Here is an 18,575-nt window from a genome sequence, read left to right on the forward strand (position 1 = left end):
CTGTCTTTGTACGCTTTACTCCCCTCAATATACTGTGCAATCCAGTGACATTGGCCTTCTTGGTATTCCTTGCATACACTCCATCTCCTAACTCCACACCTTTTTACCAGCTGTCCATCCCCCATGCCCAGTATGCTTACCTCCACCTCCCAGCTATCCTGGTTTCCATTAAGACTCAGTTCAAATCCTAGCTTCTTGAAGAGGTCTCTCTCAGTGTTCCATATTGCTAGAGCCTTCCCTCTTAAATGATCTTGCATTTGTAATATATACACATATATATGTGTATATATAAATATATACACATATATATGTGTATATATAAATATATACATATACATATGTGTATATATACATATACATACTTGTATGTACGTATGTGTATGTATACACACACATATATCCCCACTCTAATCTATCCTCCATTCAGTCACTAAAGTGGTTTTCCTAAAGCATAGATCCAATCACGTCATTGCCTTACTCAATAAACTCCAGTGCCTTCATATTGCGTCCAGGCGCAAATACAAAATGCTGCTTGGCATTCAAAGCCCTTGTAGCCCAGCCACCTTCTACTTCTCCAGTTTTTTTTAAACCTTACCCCCCAATACATACTCTTGAATCCAGTGACACTGGCCTCCTGAGAGACATAACAAAAATGTTTCCATAAATTTGGAGCAAACAGCTAGAAAAGTAACTAAGTCAAACAGGGTACAGTAGGTCTCACATTTTGCTGATAAAAGTTAATTAATCAGAACAAAAGATTCTATAAAATTGAAACAACTGCTAAAAGTAACTAGGTAAAAATAAAGCTGGTCTTGTTTTGCCGATAGAAGTTAGTAAGTAGGACAAAGGTTAAGTTTTGCTTAGGGTGCACATGCTTAATAGGCTTATAAATATTAGCTTCTCCACCTCCAGGAGGGGGCTAAGACACCATTTTCTGAACATGGGATGTGTGAAGAAGGAGGAATGACATGTCAAGGAGTAGATGTGTACACTCTGGAGCACTCAGCCAATGAGGAAACAGAGGATTAGAGATAAATAGTGAACTCCTGTTTTGGTACAATGTGTCCTAGTCCATAGGACACCCAAGGTTGCAACTGTGTAATAAATTGGGCTTTTAACTTCATCCCTCCTGAGTCCCAATGAGTTATTTCTCACAATTCCTTGGGGGATCATCCAGAATATTAACCAATGAGGTGGAGGCGATCATCACCAAAAGGTGGGGAGGTGCACCCCATTGTGAAGGTGAGCACCCTTCTGTCCGACTGCAGGGACGTGAGACTGATTGAAAAGAAAGGGTGCATGGAAAAATGGAAAACAGGTACACAGGACCATGACCACTACGTAAGCTCTTAGATGGGACAAGGTAAGAAAATTTGGACTATTAAGTATTACCTTGTCAGTGGGGGAATTACCCTACAGGGGTCTGAAACTGAGAGTGTGAGGTGTACTTTGGAAGTACAGGAATGTGGGGCTTTGCTCTGCAGATGAAAGCCTAGACTTGCAAATCTGAACCTCTAATTAAGAGGTGGGTCTTTCATGCTCAAGATATCTCAGGAAGATAGGTAGGATGGGAAATAAGGGAACTAAGGTGCCAGACAAGGAGAAAGGGAATTCTCTGGGAAACATCCCTCTAGATAGTCCTTTAGGGAGGATGTTGAAACATTGGAATGATAATTCTTGTACAAGAGGGAAGGATAAGAAGAAAATGATAAAGTATTGCTTTTCTCCTTGGCCTAGACAGAGTATTTTACCACTGGCAATGTTTTAGCCAAAATATGGAGCAGATGAGGATTGGGTATGTCAAATATTAAATGTTTTGTGAATACCAAAGATCCTTTCAGTCAGGAGAAGTTTGATTATGCCTCCTGATGGAAAGGAAAGAGTTCTGTTAAATTGTTTCCACTTGAGACAAAGGAAAAAGGAAAACTGGGATGCAAAAAGGAGGAAGATTTCCAAAAATGGGACCCCCTTCTTGCCCTTCTGCCCCATTATGCTCCTTCTACACCCAGAGTTCTAGATAACGAATTTGATAGATCTAGGGGATAAGGGAAAGAAAGCTGAGAACTAGAAGAAAGATCCAGGAAGTTTGGGGGCATGTAGTGCTCCCACCTTTAGTAAATTAAGGAAAGAATTGGAACAATGTCAGAAGGATCTCCAGAATTACCCCCTTCTTCCTAAAGAAAAAGGAAAACCTAAATTATACTCCTTAAGGGAGGTCCCAGTGGGGCAAGGGGAGACTGAATATGAAAACACCCCTTCAACAAGTACTGAAGTTAGGAATTTTAAGAAAGAAATGAAATCTCTGATAGAGGACCCAATTGGGTTAGCAGATCAATTAGACCAATTTTTAGGCCCCAGTTTTTATACCTGGTCTGAAATGATGGTAATTATGGATGTATTGTTCTCAGGGGAGGAAAGGGGGATGATTAGGAGGGTAGCTCTGAGAGAATGGGAGAAGAATAATTCACCTGCCCGGGAGTTCTAGCTGCAGAACAAAAATTTCCAAATACTGACCCTAACTGGGACAACAGTGACCTGGTAGACAGGATTTGAGAGAATTGATAATTAAAGTAATAAGGAAGCTGTACCTAAGTCTCAAAATTCCAACAAACCTTTTAAGATTCAACAGGAGAAAAATGAGTCCCCCTCTGCATTCCTGTAAAGACTTAGGGATCAAATGAGAAAGTACTCAGGTATGGACTCTGAGTCAGGGATGGCTGAAAGTTTGTTAAAGGTCAATTTTGTCACCAGATCTTGGCCAGACATCCAGAAAAAGATGCAGAAAATTGATGGATGGAGTGAGAAACCATTAGACGAATTGCTTAAGGAGGCACAGAAAGTATTTGTGAAGAGGGAAGATGAGAAGCAGAGACAGAAAGCCAAAATCATGGTTTCCGCTGTGGATGAGGTGGTTAAGAGAAGGTTGGATGGGGAAGGATCTGGAAATAGAAGAGGAAAGGGACAGAAAGGGAGGAAGGCTCCACAAGGAGAATAGATGAAGGCAGGAAGAGAAAAAAGAAGAGGGAGGGACAGAGGTAGGCCAAATTATAACCCCTCCAATTTGGCCAGATGCTTCTATTGTGGAAAATTTGGACACTTCAAGATGGAATGTTCTGAACTAAAGGAGGAAGGAAAATTAGCACCTCTTATGACTTTTCATGAGAAATGAGGAGGTTAAGGGCTTCTCAATGGTTGGTCCCACCCGGAACCCTTGATAAACTTAAAGGTGGGACCATGGGAGGAGGATGTAGTCTTTTTAGTTGACACCAGGGCGACTAGATCGTCTCTGAATTTCAAACCAGAAGGGGTAAAATTTTCTACTCAGAAACTTATAGTCTCAGGAGTTAAGGGAGAGGAATTCTCGGTACCCATATTTGAAGCTATTAAATTAAAATTAAAAGAAAAAATAATTGGGGTACCTGCTATTTATTCCTAAGGCAGGGAGTAATTTATTAGGGAGGGATTTAATAGTGAAATTGAACTTCAAAATGGAAGTGTATAACCAAGAAATACAAGTGAAAATAGTATTACTAACAGAAGAGGAGACGAATAGATCCAGTAGTCTGTGTTAGAGGAGATTTGAAAATCCCTGCATTGACTGTGACCCTGATGAAAGAAGGTGAAGTGGTGTGGGTGAGGTAATACCCTATTCCCATGGCAGGGAGGAAGAGGCTACAGCCAGTTATTGAGGGATTAATAAAGGATGGGTTATTGGAACCTTCCATGTCTCCATATAACACTCCTATTTTGCCAGTCCATAAGCCTGATATCTCCTGTCGTTTAGTCCAGGACCTACAGGCAGTTAATAAAACAATTTCAGTAAGACATCCAGTGGTCCCGAATCCTTGTACCATCATGGGAAAAATTCCACACCAGGATGGATGGTTTAGTGTAGTAGACTTAAAGGATGCCTTCTGGACCTGCCCCCTAGGTCCAGAAAGTAGATATTAATTTGCCTTTGAATGGGAGAGCCCCCTTACAGGAAGAAAACACCAATTTAGGTGGACTGTTCTACCTCAAAGATTTACAGAATCCTGTTTATTTGGGCAGGTTTTGGAGCAATTATTAGAAAAATTTCCAGTGTCAAAAGGAACTACTTTACTGCAATATGTAGATGATCTATCTATTGGAAGGAAAAATAAAGTAGTGGAAGCAACAAATGCTTTACTAAATTTCCTCAGGAAGGAAGGTCTTAGAGTGTCAAAAAAGAAATTACAATATGTGGAAAAGGATGATTTAGTATTAGTGACTGAATCTTGTATCCATCCTGCCTCTTTCCTTCAAAAAGGAGAGACAGCATATGAAAATTTGGAACATAATTGTGTCTTGACATCATAGAGTATCAAACAAGTGTATGTCTAGATTTGAGAGACATACCTCTCCATGAGGGGTATCATCTTTTCATTGATGGATCTTCCAGAGTAATAGAGGGGAAAAGACATAATGGGTATGCTGTCATCGATGGTGAAAGTAACTCTTTAGAGGAATCTGATAGATTACCTAATAGCTAGTCAACTCAAACTTATGAATTATATGCACTCAATCAAGCTCTAAAGTTGTTAGAAGGAAAGGAGGGTAGTATATATACAGACTCCAAGTATGCTTATGGGGTAGTTCATACATTTGGAAAAATTTGGCATGAAAAGAGGAATGATAAATAGCAAAGGCAAGGAATTAATACATGAAGAGCTGGTAAAGCAAGTACTGGCCAACTTCTTATTACCAAATGAAATTGCCATAGTACATGTGAATGGGCACAAAAAAAGGAGGAGTATTTGAAGCAAAGGGGAACAGATTAGCAGAAGAGCAGGCTAAGGAGGCTGCGTTGTCCACGGAACCTACAAAAATGCATGTGTTAATGCCCCAAGTCCATGAGACAAAAGTGATCCCTGTGTTTACAGACGTAGAAAAGAAAGATTTGATTAAATTTGGGGTGATTGAAATCAAGCAATTGGTTATTACCAGATGGGAGAGAAATGGTTAATAAACAAATCAAGAGAGAAATTTTATGAATTCTACATCAAGGAAGTCATTGGAGAGTGCAAGCGATGTGTGATCTAGCTTTGAGAAAATACCATTTAACTGCATGGGTCAAAGCTTATCCTTTGCCTAATGCTACGGCAGCAGGAGTATCTAAAATAATTTTGGAACATGTAATTCCACAATATAGTTTAGTAGAAAATATAGATTTGGACAATGATAGTCATTTTACATCCAATCAGACCCTAAAAAAACACATTTCCAAATTAATGCTAGAAACAAAATTGCCCTGGACTAAATGCCTGCCAGTAGCTTTAACAAGAATTAGGACTTCACCCAGGAAAGATCTTGGTGTATCACCTTATGAAATGTTGTTTGGGTTATCTTATCCAGGAGGGCAGGGAGACATCCCTACTTTTGAGACAAAAGATAGATTTTTGAGGAACTATGCACTGGCACTATCCACTAGATTTTCAGATTTGAGGAAGAAAGGACTTTTGGCTCAGACTCCACCATTGAAATTCACAGTACATAAGTACAAACCAGGGGATTGGGTACTGCTCAAATCCTGGAAGGAGACCAAACTTCAGCCTGACTGGGAAGGCCCCTACCAAGTGTTGCTGACCACAGAAACAGCAATCTGGACAGCCAAAAAGGGATGGACACATTATACCAGAGTCAAAGGACCAGTAGACGAACCCCAGGAATGGACTGTTCAAAGTTGCCCTTATCTGGGATGGAAGGGGATGTCAAAAGACCCTGGATTGATCATTCTTGTGCTTACAATATTGTTTGTTATACTTGTACTAATATTCTTGGGGCCATTTGCAAGAAACTTAGAGAAGGGATCCCTTTATTGAAGGAGCTGGTTAAGGATGATAGGTGTAGGGCTCCTGTGTGTGTAGTATTAGGAATTAGAAGAACAGCTACATTCCCTGAGAAAATTATAGCAGAACCACAGCAGATGCTTCCCTTGTTGTACATAATGATAGCAGTCCCAATCCTCATTGGTATGGCCCTTCCTGTGCCTCTTCCCATTGCTTCTAATGCCTTTTTACAACTAGTTGAAATAATGGCTAACACTTTCAACCTGAGCAGTTATTGAGTCTGTGGTGGTCCTGAAACAGCAGAATCGTGGCCACGGTACCCAGTATGTTTGAGTCTGGCCTGAATAGTAAGTAACCGGTCAGAGGTAAGGAATGGCACTGGTTTCTGGGACAAAGCAGAAAAACATAGTTGGCCCTTGGCTAGAAGTGTTCAAGGACAATATTGCCTGAACCAAACAGGAGCAGGAGAGAACCTGGGAGAAAGTGGCTACGAGTGGACCTACTCCTGGGGAGAGGACTGTAGAGGAGAAAGTGGTTGCCTCGTTAATTGCACATGGAAAGGGAAACAGCAAATGTGGCAGTATAATTCAACATTTATGGAAGGAGGACGCTTAGGATCAGAAGATAAGCAGTATTACCCCACAGTGTGAGGGCAACCCATGTTGTTTAGTGAAGAAAGACGTGCACTAAAGGGGCATTATTGGATTTGTGGACTAACTACTTACACTCACCTACCATTTAATTGGAGAGGAGTATGTTATATAGGGTAAGATCAGGCTTTTTCTTTTTAGAAGGACCAAAGGGGCATGACCTTGGAATCCCATTATATGATGATTTCCAAAGACAGAAAAGAACCTTAGATACTAGCATTAACTAATCAGGAGATGCCAATGGTTGGAGGAATGAATGGCTACCTGAAAGAATAATTCAAACCTATGAGCCAGCAAGTTGGGCCCAAGATAGGAGTTGGGGATATAGAACTCCCATATATCTCCTTAATAGGTTAATTAGGCTCCAGGCTGTGGTAGAAATTATAACTAACCAGACTGCACAAGCTTTAGAACTACTTGCTGATCAAGCCACCCAGACACAGGCAGCTGTGTATCAACATAGATTAGTATTAGATTATCTTCTAGCAGAAGTGGGGGGGGGGGCCTTGTGGAAAATTCAATATGAGTAATTGCTATCTATAAATTGATGATAATGGGTAAATAGTTAAAAATCTGGCTATAAAAATTCGTGACGTGGCACGTGTGCCAGTTCAAAAGTGGAAAGGATGGCTTGGCTCAAACTGGTTTAATTGGCTGACAGGGTCATAGTGGAAGCAACTTGGTATGATAATTCTGTTAGGATTAGGAGGACTATTTATACCTTGCTTGATTCTTTGCCTGATAAGGCTTATTTCACATGTGGTAGAAGGGATGCAAATTGTTACATTGCCAAAAAAGACAAAGCAAGATGTCTCAATTATGGTAGTAAAAAAAAAAAAAAAAAAACCCCAGTCCTAGAGGAGAATGGGAGGAGAAAGAGTGTTTAAAACTTCTTGAAAATTTTGAGAAAAAGGGCTAAAAAAGGAAAATAAGAAATTATGGAAACAAAACCCATATTGAGAGAGAAAGGGAGAATTTGAGAGATATAACAAAAATGTTTGTTCCCATAAATTTGAAGCAAACAGCTAGAAAAGTAACTAAGTAAAACAGGATACAATAGGTCTCAAGTTTTGCTGATAGAAGTTAGTTAATCAGAACAAAAGATTCCATAAAATTGAAACAACTGCTAATAGTAACTAGGTAAAATAGGATAAAGCTGGTCTTATCTTGTTTTGCTGATAGAAGTTAGTAAGTAGGAAAAAGGTTAAGCTTTGCTTAGGGTGCACATGCTTAATAGGCTTATAAAATATTAGCTTCTCCACCTCCAGGAGGGGCTAAGACACCATTTTCTGAACATGGGATGTATGAAGAAGGAGGATGACATGTCAAGGAGTAGATGTGTAATAGGCATACAGGAAAGTTGTACGCTCTGGAGTATTCAGCCAATGAGGAAACAGAGGAGGGACTTTGCTGCCAGGATTAGAGATAAATAGTGAACTCCTGTTTTGGTACAATGTGTCCTAGTCCATAGGACATCTGCGGTTGCAACTGCGTAATAAATTGGGCTTCATCCCTCCTGAGTCCAAATGAGTTATTTTTCACACCTCCTGGCTGTCTCACAAACAAGACACTCCATGGCTCAGCTTCTTCCATTTTCTCTGGCCATTCCCCATATCTGGAATCCTTTCCTTCCTCCACTCCAACCAGTGACCCTTGGCTTTCTTTAAGTCCCAATTAAAATCCTACCTTCTATAATAAGCCTTCCCCAATCTCTCTTAATTCCAGTTCAGTTATTTTCAGTCTTTTTCAGTTGTGTCCAATTCTTTGTGACCTCATTTGGGGTTTTCTTGGCAAAGATACTGGAATGGTTTGCCATTTCCTTCTCCAACTGACTTCATAGGTGAGGAAACTGAGGGAAACAGGGTTAAGTGACTTGCCCAGGTTCACACATCTGGGAAGTATCTGAGGCTGGATTTGAACTCACAAAGAGTTTTCCTGACTCCAGGTTTGACACTGTATTCACTGCGCCGCCTAGCTGCTCTTAATTCTAGTACTGCAGAGAAAATGATTTTATTATATTGCTTGGGAAAAAATGTTATACTGTTTAAATCCAACCTCATATGATTAAAGGTTGTTCACATCCAGAATGCCGCCTGACCCCAGCAACTCTTTAGGAATGCTAGAAATGGCTACAAGACATTTTGGGCTCCCCACTTACTTGTGCCTATTTCAATCTACCTTGCTTTCAAATTGCCCTCTCTGCAACTTTGCTTAACCTTGTGGGGACAGCCTTGTCTAAATCCTGTATAATGTAAACCTTCCAGAACCTGGACTAGAGGGAGCCATACCTCCTTTATAGTTCATTCTCTTCTATCAAATTACCTAATAAATTTCTTTCTAAAACTACTTCAGATTTTGGGTTTGCTCTTGCAAACTTTCCCTCTTTTAATTATTTCTTATTTATCCTGTATATAGCTCACTTTGTATATATTTGTTTGCACCTTGTCTCCTTCGTTAGCTTGTAAGGTCCTTGAGGGCAAGGGCTGTCTTTTGCCTCTTTTTATATCTCCGGTGTTTAATACAGTGGCTTTCAGCAAATGTTTATCGATTGATTATCTATCTATCTATCTGTCTATCTATCTACCTATCTATCTATCTATCTATCCATCTATCTATCTATCTATCTATCTATCTATCTATCTATCTATCTATCTATCTATCTGTATCTTGTATGTTTAGTTTTATGTATGTAGTCATCCCCCTATTACAATGTAAGATTTATGTTTTTGCCTTTCTTTGTATTTCTAACACTTTGCTGGTACATAGTAAGCCTTTAACAAATGCTTGTTGTTAACTATTATGCAAGAACCAATACAGTCTAGAAAGCTTATCTCCAGAAGACAGGCTGTCAAGCAATGGATTTTTTTGGCCTAAATGACTTATAAAACTAGGCATCATGGTATAGAGGTATTACACACCTGCATTTATGGAGGGAGTTCCCAGACCAGTGAAATCCCATAATTTTTTAAGTACATAAGAGGAATAAATTATGGTATTGAAGACTAGCCAAGATGGAAAGTAGCAAGAAAGAGTACATCCCATTCAACCCAACCTCCCTCAATACCCCATTCTAAAAGCTACCTACCCCTTCCACTGTGCTTTCTGGAATGCTTGATCCCTTGATTTCATCTTATTTTTTCCCTTTTCCATTCCTTTTATCTTCTGGCTCTCACTGAAACCTAGCACTCTCCTGATCACCCTTTCCAGCATTGGTTGCACTTTTACTCATTCCCAGCTCCCTGGTTAAGGGGCCACCCAATTAAAATTCTGGTAGCTGCTGTCTATTAATCTCCTACCTTCATTCTAGGAGACTTTTAGATAGATAGATAGATAGATAGATAGATAGATAGACAGACAGACAGACAGACAGACAGACAGACAGATAGATAGATAGATAGATAGATAGATAGATAGATAGATAGATAGATAGATAGATACTCCCTCAAACACCCTAAACTCACAGTTCCTCAACCTGCTTATTTCCATGTATGGAGTGTTTGAGGAGGACTACCATCTCTGGTGTGAGGGCTTGCTGAGCTCTTTTTCAGGGCTACTTATCCACCTTTTGAGTCCACCTTTCACCCAACTCTCACCTGTGGCTTCAAGAAGCTGTACTATGTGCAGTGGCCACACCCTGGTAAACTGACTCAGCAGATGGGCTAAACCAGGTTGAGGGTAACAGAGGTAATAGGGCTCAAACCCATCAGTAATTTAGGAGGGTGTCTACCCCCAAGCATGTGAAGGCTTTCCCAAGGTAGAATGGGTGTATGAGAACAATTTGTTCCAATAGCCATGAAGGCAGCTTAGGTAGGTGGTATGGATTGCTTAGAGCTCGTTTAGAAATCAAAGACACCAAGGCCATCCACTGCATTCCAGGCCATCTCTAGTCATCCTGATTTTAGTCCTGTCACTGGACTTCAATGACTCTGGAAGAGAGAATGAGGCTAATAATCTTATAGCAATTCTGCCTCACTTAAATCCAATTCACAAGTGTGATGTCATTGATCCTCTTTGAAACGAAGGACAAACAACTCTTCCTCCTCCTCCATCCCACCTTAACTATACACAAAGATGCTGATACTCTTGATTTTGCCATTACCTACAGATGTACTACTTCCATGTTCAAGAACTCTGAAATTCTTGCCATATCTGATCAAAATCTGCTCCATTCCATCTTTCCTTCTGCTTTGCAACCTTAAATCCTATTCATTGTCCTCATTGTGACCACAAATCCCTCCACCTCTCTGGTTTTTTTTTCCTTCAATTGTTTTAATATGCACTTTTCTTGTTTTACTCTTAATAATTTAAAGCATTTTTCAAATGGTCATTTATGGTCTGAAATTTCACTATGGTGAATGAAAACAATAATTTTATCTCTGTTATATATCATACAGCTCAAATTCTGGTTCTGACACTAGCTATTCACTTAACTGCAGTCTGTCTCAGTTTCCTCATCTATAATGTGGGGATAATGATAGCACCTACATGCCAAAGTTTTATGGGAAGTAAATGATATAACATTTGTAATGTGTTTGCAAATCTTAAAGTATATTATCATTATCCTATGTAGAGGGAAAAGAAGACAATAAGAAAGTCTAGCAAGTTGTAGATGTAGATACCCTCAAAATAGTCCTTCTAATCCAGGAATTCTCAACCTGGGGTTCATGGACCCGCAAAGGGTCTGCGATCTATGAACTTGGATCATAATAAAATTACATCTTTATTTAAATACAATTGGTTTCCTTTGGAATCATATGTATTTGATTTTATTTAGATGAAGATATTATTCTGAGAAAGAGTCCATAGGTTCCCACCTATGACTGCCAAATTGGTTCCGTGACACGAAAAAAGGTTAAGAACATCTGTTCTATGCTAAAAGCCTGAGAATAAAGAGATTGAAGTGGACCCAAGAGTCCAGCCCTTACAAGGGCACCAGAAGGCTCTAGTGATAACTAACAAGTACAATTTTCAAAGTGTTCATGACTCCATCAGACGTGGCTGCCATGAAGAATGCCCACTGTATTTGCAGACAATTAAGTTCAGTTCAATAAACATTTATGGGATCAGAGTATTTGGAGTTGAAATGGACCTTAGAACTCATCAAATCATCTCGAGAGTAATTGTGGACTCTGGACTAGGTTCCAGTCCCACCCTTCCATTTTATAGACAAGAAAATTGAAGCCCAGTGGGCATAAGTGATTGACCCAAGATTACGCAAAGTGGCAGAATAACAGAGCCAGGATTTGGACCGAAGTCTTCTCACTCCAAATCCAGAGCCCCTCCAATTATACCATACTGCAATACCTACCAGGCGTAGTACTAAGGGGTGAGAGAAGCAGAGATGGGTAAAACACAGATCCCTGCTTCCAAAGAGTTTACCACAAAAGCCTATATACACATCAGTTGTTTATGTTAGAATCTTACCTTTTCCCTCCACAAAAACAAACAGGTTTGTTGTTGGTAATTAAAGACAATTAAGAGTCTGTGGAAGAAGATGCACCCGGTAGAGAAGGCCGTGATCAAAGCCCTGATCTGAAAAGGTAAATGGACGTCTTGTCAGGGTCATGTCAAAGAGTTAAGAGATAAACAAATCCAGAGAACTAGGCATGGATATTAATGCAGAGGTCAAAGCTTCAGTCCAAAGCTGGGGAAAGTCAGAATGGAGTAGGTCACACAAGTAACACTATGGAGAAATCAGCGAGTGACAGCCAATCACAAGCAGACTCTGGCCAATGTAGGGTCCTTTTATGGCAAGAGAAGGGACCTTCCTTTCTTTGCTTCTGAGGGCTCAGAGAATTCACCTTATTCGGGGTGCACTAAGGCAGAAAGTGCAAGACTGAGTCTAAGCCAAGGAGATGACTTCCTCATCTTCTTTTCACACATGTAAGTGCGCCTTAAGATCCCCCGAGTTCCGAGGGGCCCTTTTCTCTTTCTCTAGCGTTTTTTCCCAATGATAAGAGGACCTTTAGAGAAATTCTTGTGTGCCTTGAATTAGCCACCTATATGCACTTGCTTTAATTCCAATACTGAAGTGACAATTAAAGGTCAAAAACATTCCTAACCATACTGTGTATTTTTAATGTTTTTCCCCATAGAGATATGTATGTATGCACATGTATGTGCATACAGAGACAGAGAATATACAAAATTGGTACAGTGGATTTGACAGTCAAAATTATTCACAGAGGTTCACCTTCAGTCTCGTTTACGTCCTAGATCCTAGGAAGGATTACATCAGTACCCTTTAGTTTGGTCAGTTAGGTGGTGCAGTGGGTAGAGTTCAGGGCCTGAAGACATGAACAGTTCAAATCTGGTCTCAGACACTCACTAGCTGTGTGACCCCGGGCAAGTCACTAAACCTTGTTTGCCTCAGTTTCCTCATCTGTAAAATGAGCCGGAGAAGGAAATAGCAAACCACCCCAGTATCTTTGCCAAAAAAAAACCCAAATAGGGTCATGAAGAGTCAGATGTGACGGAAATGACTCAACACCAACAAAAACAAAGCTCTATAGTTTCGATGGTACCTGAAGTTTTGTTCTTTGTATTGTCTATGCCTGCTTTAGACATCAGCTATTTACCCAGTTATAGCAATACCCCTACCACTAAGATCAGCTTTGTGTATAGAAAGAGATATGGCAGGCACATGGGAGATCTCCCTGGACCAAAAGAAAAGTGTCCCTCAAAGGTGTCAGAAATTCCACCACTAGTTATTCATTCCTTTGGTTTAACTTTCCTGCAGGTCCTCTATTACAATGTAAATAAATATCTCTGAGAAAGATAGTGTATTTAGTTTATAACACAATTGTGTATATGGGTTTATGAGATAGCTTTTCTAGGCAAGGAGTATCAGGACATAAAGAATACACTGGGTACCCACGTGGGGGAAGGAGGCCCTGGAAGAAGAGGAAGGGGAGGACGGGTGTGCGTAGGGTAAAAGTACTAAAAAACATGTAACTACTCAATTTTCATCTCAGATAGGGCCTGGCTACACCTAAAGTCATCTGCCCATATGTATGACATTTAGGGAATTTTCTCCCATGGTCAAAGTAACTTTTATAATGAAAAAGACCCGTCTAAAGACTAAAATTGCACCTGGGCTCAGATGCAAAACAATGGCAGATCTTAGTTCCAAAGAGCAAATCTATGAATAAAGTATTTATTATAAGCGCTTACTATATGTAAAGCACCATGCGAAGATCTATAGATGCAAAAACAAAATAAATAATAATTTTTTAAAAAAAGCTTACTGTCCAGAGCTCTCATTCCAATTGCAGGAAATGACATATTTAGGTGGTTTCAGAGGCATGGCAGCTGGAGAGGCCCCTCTGGTCTCTAGGGTACAGCGGCAAAGCAGATGGTAATGCCTCTTCTTTAATGTGTCAATTATTCCCAATAATAGAATTGTGTTTGCCTCTGACGTTGAGGCATTTGACAGTGCCAGGAACTTTGGTGGTGACAGTTTTCTTTCCTGAGTCTTCAGCTGCTATGGCTGCTGAGGAGGCAGGGGCAGAAACAGTTGCCAGTTTGCATCTCCTCCAAGGTTGAATTCCTGAATAATGTCGACAAGGGTTAGGCTGGAAGCAGGACCATTTGCTGTTCTCAGGGCTCTTGGGCTCAGGGTCCTGGGAAGCCTCCATCTCAGTCTGAACCGCAGGATGAAATATACCCTCTTTTTTTCAGATTCAGTTGCTGCATAGATTGGTTTTGTTTAATTATTTTTCTTTGTTTTAAGAGAGAGTTCTTTGGGTATGGCAACATCAGGAAGTGACATACCAAAAACACAGGGCATCAGTAAAAATTAAGACAGTAAAGTTAGGCCCAGGAAGTCCCTACAAAAGGGTAACCAACCAGAGCAGAAGTAAGAATACGAATCACCAGCATCGTAAACAAGAGGCTGCAGAAATTTGCTTTTCATAAACTTAATTCCTAAATAACGTGTTACTAAACAAAACTGACAGATGTGTACATTATACGTACAAACATGCACTTATTACAGTAACTGGCACATAGTTGATGTTTAATAAATGCTAACTGACTGACTGTATCTTCATTTGCATGTACAATCTGTGACGAATTGGCCAAGAGGACATGAGGTTGTTTTCCATGTAATTAATACAATTCACATTGAAAAGTTTTCTTTTTCATGCTTACTGTAACAGTTCTGAAGTGGTCAATTAGCGGTAGGTTGGTTGCCTCCTCCTATAAGAATATAATCTCCTTGAGGGCAGAGACTGTTTTTATCTTTCTTCAGCAGGGTAGGTAAGTGACACAATAGATTGAGCACAGGGCCTAGTGTCAGGAAGACCTGAGTTCAAATGTGGTCTCAAACACTAACTGTGTGGCTCTGGGCAAGTCGCTTAACCCTGTGTGCCTCAGTTTCCTCATCTGTAAAATGAGCTGGAGAAGGAAATGGCAAGCCACTCTAGTGTCTTTGAAGAAAAAACCCCAAGTGGAGTCACAAAGAGTCCAACATAACCCAACAGCAACAGCCACAACACTAGGCACATAGTAAGAACTATTGACTGACAGACTGCCTCAATCTAAAACAACCAGGAGTGGGATGCAGATTTCCTGATCCTTCGCTCACCAGCTTCAAGCTATAGTAATGAGAAGTAGCATTAAAAAAAAAAAACCCGAAATATAAATCTTTCATTACTCCATCCTCCTAAGAGGAAAATGCCTTCCTATGTAAGGAGTGCTCCTCTGGATCTTTATGTCAAATATCCCATTGTCACGTGTGTATGTTGTGGTCAGTGCTTGGTATTTTAGAACCATGTGCTGCATGGTGATTTGTTATACACTGCCATGAACTCATTGAGCCACTGGATTATGGAAATATTAATTAGAGTGTTGCAGATAATGTGACTGGCTAAGGGTTCCATAAGTAAGTGTCACTGCCAACAATATTTTTCAGTAGCAATGTAGAAAGAGCACAAGATTTGGAAAAAGCAGACCTGTGTTGGAGGTCTAAGTCAAAAACCTATATTATTATGGACATGCCAGTTACTTAACAATCCTGAACCTCAGTTTCCTCTCTTGTACAATGGGGATAATATTTGCACTACCTGCTTCAAAGGGTGATTTAAAGGAAAGGTCTCTAGGACTCCCAAGTCCAACACTATATCCATTATATTTATAGTTACCATATTGAAGTTATGGTATCATAGATTTAGAGCAGGAAGGGACCTTAGAGGCCACTGAGTTCAATGAGAGAGATCATGGTACCAACAGAGTTACTCAGCTAGTAAGTGCCTGAGGCAGGATTCTAATTCAGATCTTGGTGACACATACCCTTACTCCCTATCTACTGTGCACTATCCACTTAGATGAGCTATTATATGTATTTGCATCTGAAATATCAAATGTCAGATTATCAAAAACACTTATTACTTGCGGCAATTTTTAAATTTTGAAAATTGGTTTAATTTCTTCTATTCATAAATTCCCAAAGTGGGCAATATTACCCCCTGGGGGTGCTGAAATGATCCAAGCCTCAGGGGCAATTGGGGTGCATTGAATAAAAATAAGGGGGTGGTGGAAGCATAAGAAAAGAAGAGAATAAATTTTGAAAAACAATTCGTACATGTTTCATCTGTTGTGTAACAGAGTTAAAATTGTAGTGATTACATTATTTTCCAAATAAACACACAAAATGCAACTTATAACGGATCAGTGATCAAGTTTGCTGACAGGTCTTAACAAGTAAGTGTTGGCAGGTGAGGGTGTCACATGTGTATGTAATGACTTGTTTGCAATATGATACTATATGGTCACATGAGGCCATATTGCATCCTCAAAATTTCAGTGCAGAAAAAAACACAAATTTACAATAAATTATTAAATTTAAGATATCATTTTTTAAAAAAAATTTATATTTTTTTGAAATGATGCAAATTTCCCCCAAAAAAGTTAAAGGGTTAAAAAAAAAGTAGATTTCCAGGGACATGTTGAGTAATTTTTTTTTAAAGGGGAAATAGGCTAAATAAGTTTGGGAACCTCTATATGTAGATCCTACGTTTCCCCAACTTTATTTATTCTTTTGTTATTATTCAGTCATTTCAATCTCTTTGTGACCCCTTTTGGGGTTTTCTTGGCAAAGATATTGGAGAGGTTTGCTATTTCCTTCTCCAGCTCATTTTACTGAGGAGGAACTGAGGCAAATAGGGTTAAGTGATTAGCCCAGGGTCACACAGCTACTACATGTCTGAGGTCAGATTTGAACTCAAGAAGATAGGTCTTCCAGACTCCAGGTCCAACACTCAATCCACTACACCACCTAGCTGCCAAATCCTTAGGGTAGTTGATACCCTTGGACTCTGGGCCAAGATTTGTGACTTGTGCCTATATATTTCAAAACTCACCACCACCACCAATATTCTGTGGGCAGATTAGTCTACGAAATGCTGGCTTAGAACATTCTTAGGATAGAGAACATTCCTTTCTTAGATTAATCACTACATAAATTTTCCTAAGAGGCTGGGTTGCATAATGGATAGCACCAGGATTGAAGAGATCTGGGTTCAAATCCTAACTGGACACAAACTGATGCGAGATTCACTGTAAATTGTTTAATCTACTTGCCTCAGGCCACTCTAAAATTACATACAACTTCCTAGGATTTATTTTACAGCTATAGACTGGTGAAGGGTGTTTCCTCTGCTAATGTAATTCCAAATCCTGAGCTTTGAGTATCTGAATATCCCTCCTAAAACAGTTGTTGAAGCCTCTTGGCCCTGAGGGGAAATCTCAGTATAAATCCAAAGAATAAATACTAATGGCACACAGCCTCACACTAGGTGAAAATTTAATACTAGAGTACTAAATTACGCTGATAGAGGTGATAAGAGTAAACAATTAAGTCCAGGCTCCAGAGACTTAGGGAACCCCGTGGGAGTAAATATGCACTGTGACCTATATTTCGTTTTAAATATTTTTTCCTTTGATGAAATTCTAGATAGAACAATGTTGCTTTTCTTCGTTTGAGTGAGGCTATGAGTTTGTCTTCAGATGTGTCCTTTGATAAACATATTTAGTATGAACTGACCCCAAATAACCATTTTCCTTCCCAACTACAAGCAACTTTAGAATAAGACATGCACTTTTAGGTTTACTCAATATGAGAATTTGTTTTGCTTGACTATTCATACATTTCTTTTGTAAATTTTTTTTTTATTTTAAACAGATACCAAATAAGAAAATAAAAAAGAAACAAACTTAAATACTAAAACTTAAATACAAAATAAGAAAAAAAATTGTTGTGTGCACAGCAAAACATAAGAGAGGATTCAAAATATAAAGCAATACATTTCCATTTCAAGAAAGCCTATATAATAAATACTACACAGAGCTATCTATTTTTTCTTTACTTCCTTGTAGGTTTTCTTTTGTTCTCTGCTGTGCACTTTTTACTGTTCTTTTTTTCCCTTTTCCTCCCCCCCCAGAAGGCTACAATTAAACACGAATACACACACATACATATAATATATATACACATATACACACAAACATATATAGATATACATGAACATAGAGATTTGTAATCATACACATATATAGACATATACATTCATATGCATCTATGTAAGACCAGACTATATTTGTACTGTTTCTCTAAAGTTGGATAACCTCTTCCTTCATAAGTCTAAGTCTTTCCATATTTTTCTAAATCCACCAATACATCATGTCCTAAACTACAGCAATATTCCAACCTTATACTGTCTAGTTATTTTAAATACTGTAAAACAATATTGATTAATATGGCTGACATATAATGTCGTTTCCCTATTTTTCTTTTGATTAAGTTTATTTTAGTTGTAACGTTGTCTGAGGTCATGATTACTACCCTTGCTTTTTTTTCCCTAATAAATTCTACTCTTGATCGCTATTTTGTTTGTGTATATCTTTTATTTCCTATCCCTCCTGACTCCTCTAGTTTAGTTCTACCTGCTATCTTGCTTTCCTATTGCTTAACCTACCGCCTTCAAAGATCCCTTCTTTATCCTCTGGCCCCAACCCCTTCCACTTACCCTCTTGTTTATATCTGAATTTAGAAGACTTTTATAGCCTTCCAAATATATGTGTTGTTCCCTCTTTATCCCATTCCCATTAATCTAGACAC

The 18,575-nt window shown here is 39.2% G+C and overlaps 1 protein-coding gene across 1 annotated transcript in view; it reads left to right on the forward strand.

Annotated features, from left to right (window-relative positions):
• Nucleotides 1-1,093: 1,093 nt before the first annotated feature.
• The window catches only part of SLC1A4 (solute carrier family 1 member 4), a 64,711-nt gene continuing 47,229 nt past the window's right edge, over nt 1,094-18,575 (forward strand). Inside the window, exon 1 of the mRNA XM_020985437.2 lies at nt 1,094-1,363. The gene's annotated coding sequence lies outside the window, so the exon portion shown is untranslated. The remainder of the gene's footprint in view (nt 1,364-18,575) is intronic.

This window comes from Phascolarctos cinereus, unplaced genomic scaffold (genome assembly GCF_003287225.1).
Source record: "Phascolarctos cinereus isolate Bilbo 61053 unplaced genomic scaffold, phaCin_HiC Scaffold_2;HRSCAF=192, whole genome shotgun sequence".
NCBI classification, from domain to species: Eukaryota; Metazoa; Chordata; class Mammalia; order Diprotodontia; family Phascolarctidae; genus Phascolarctos; species Phascolarctos cinereus.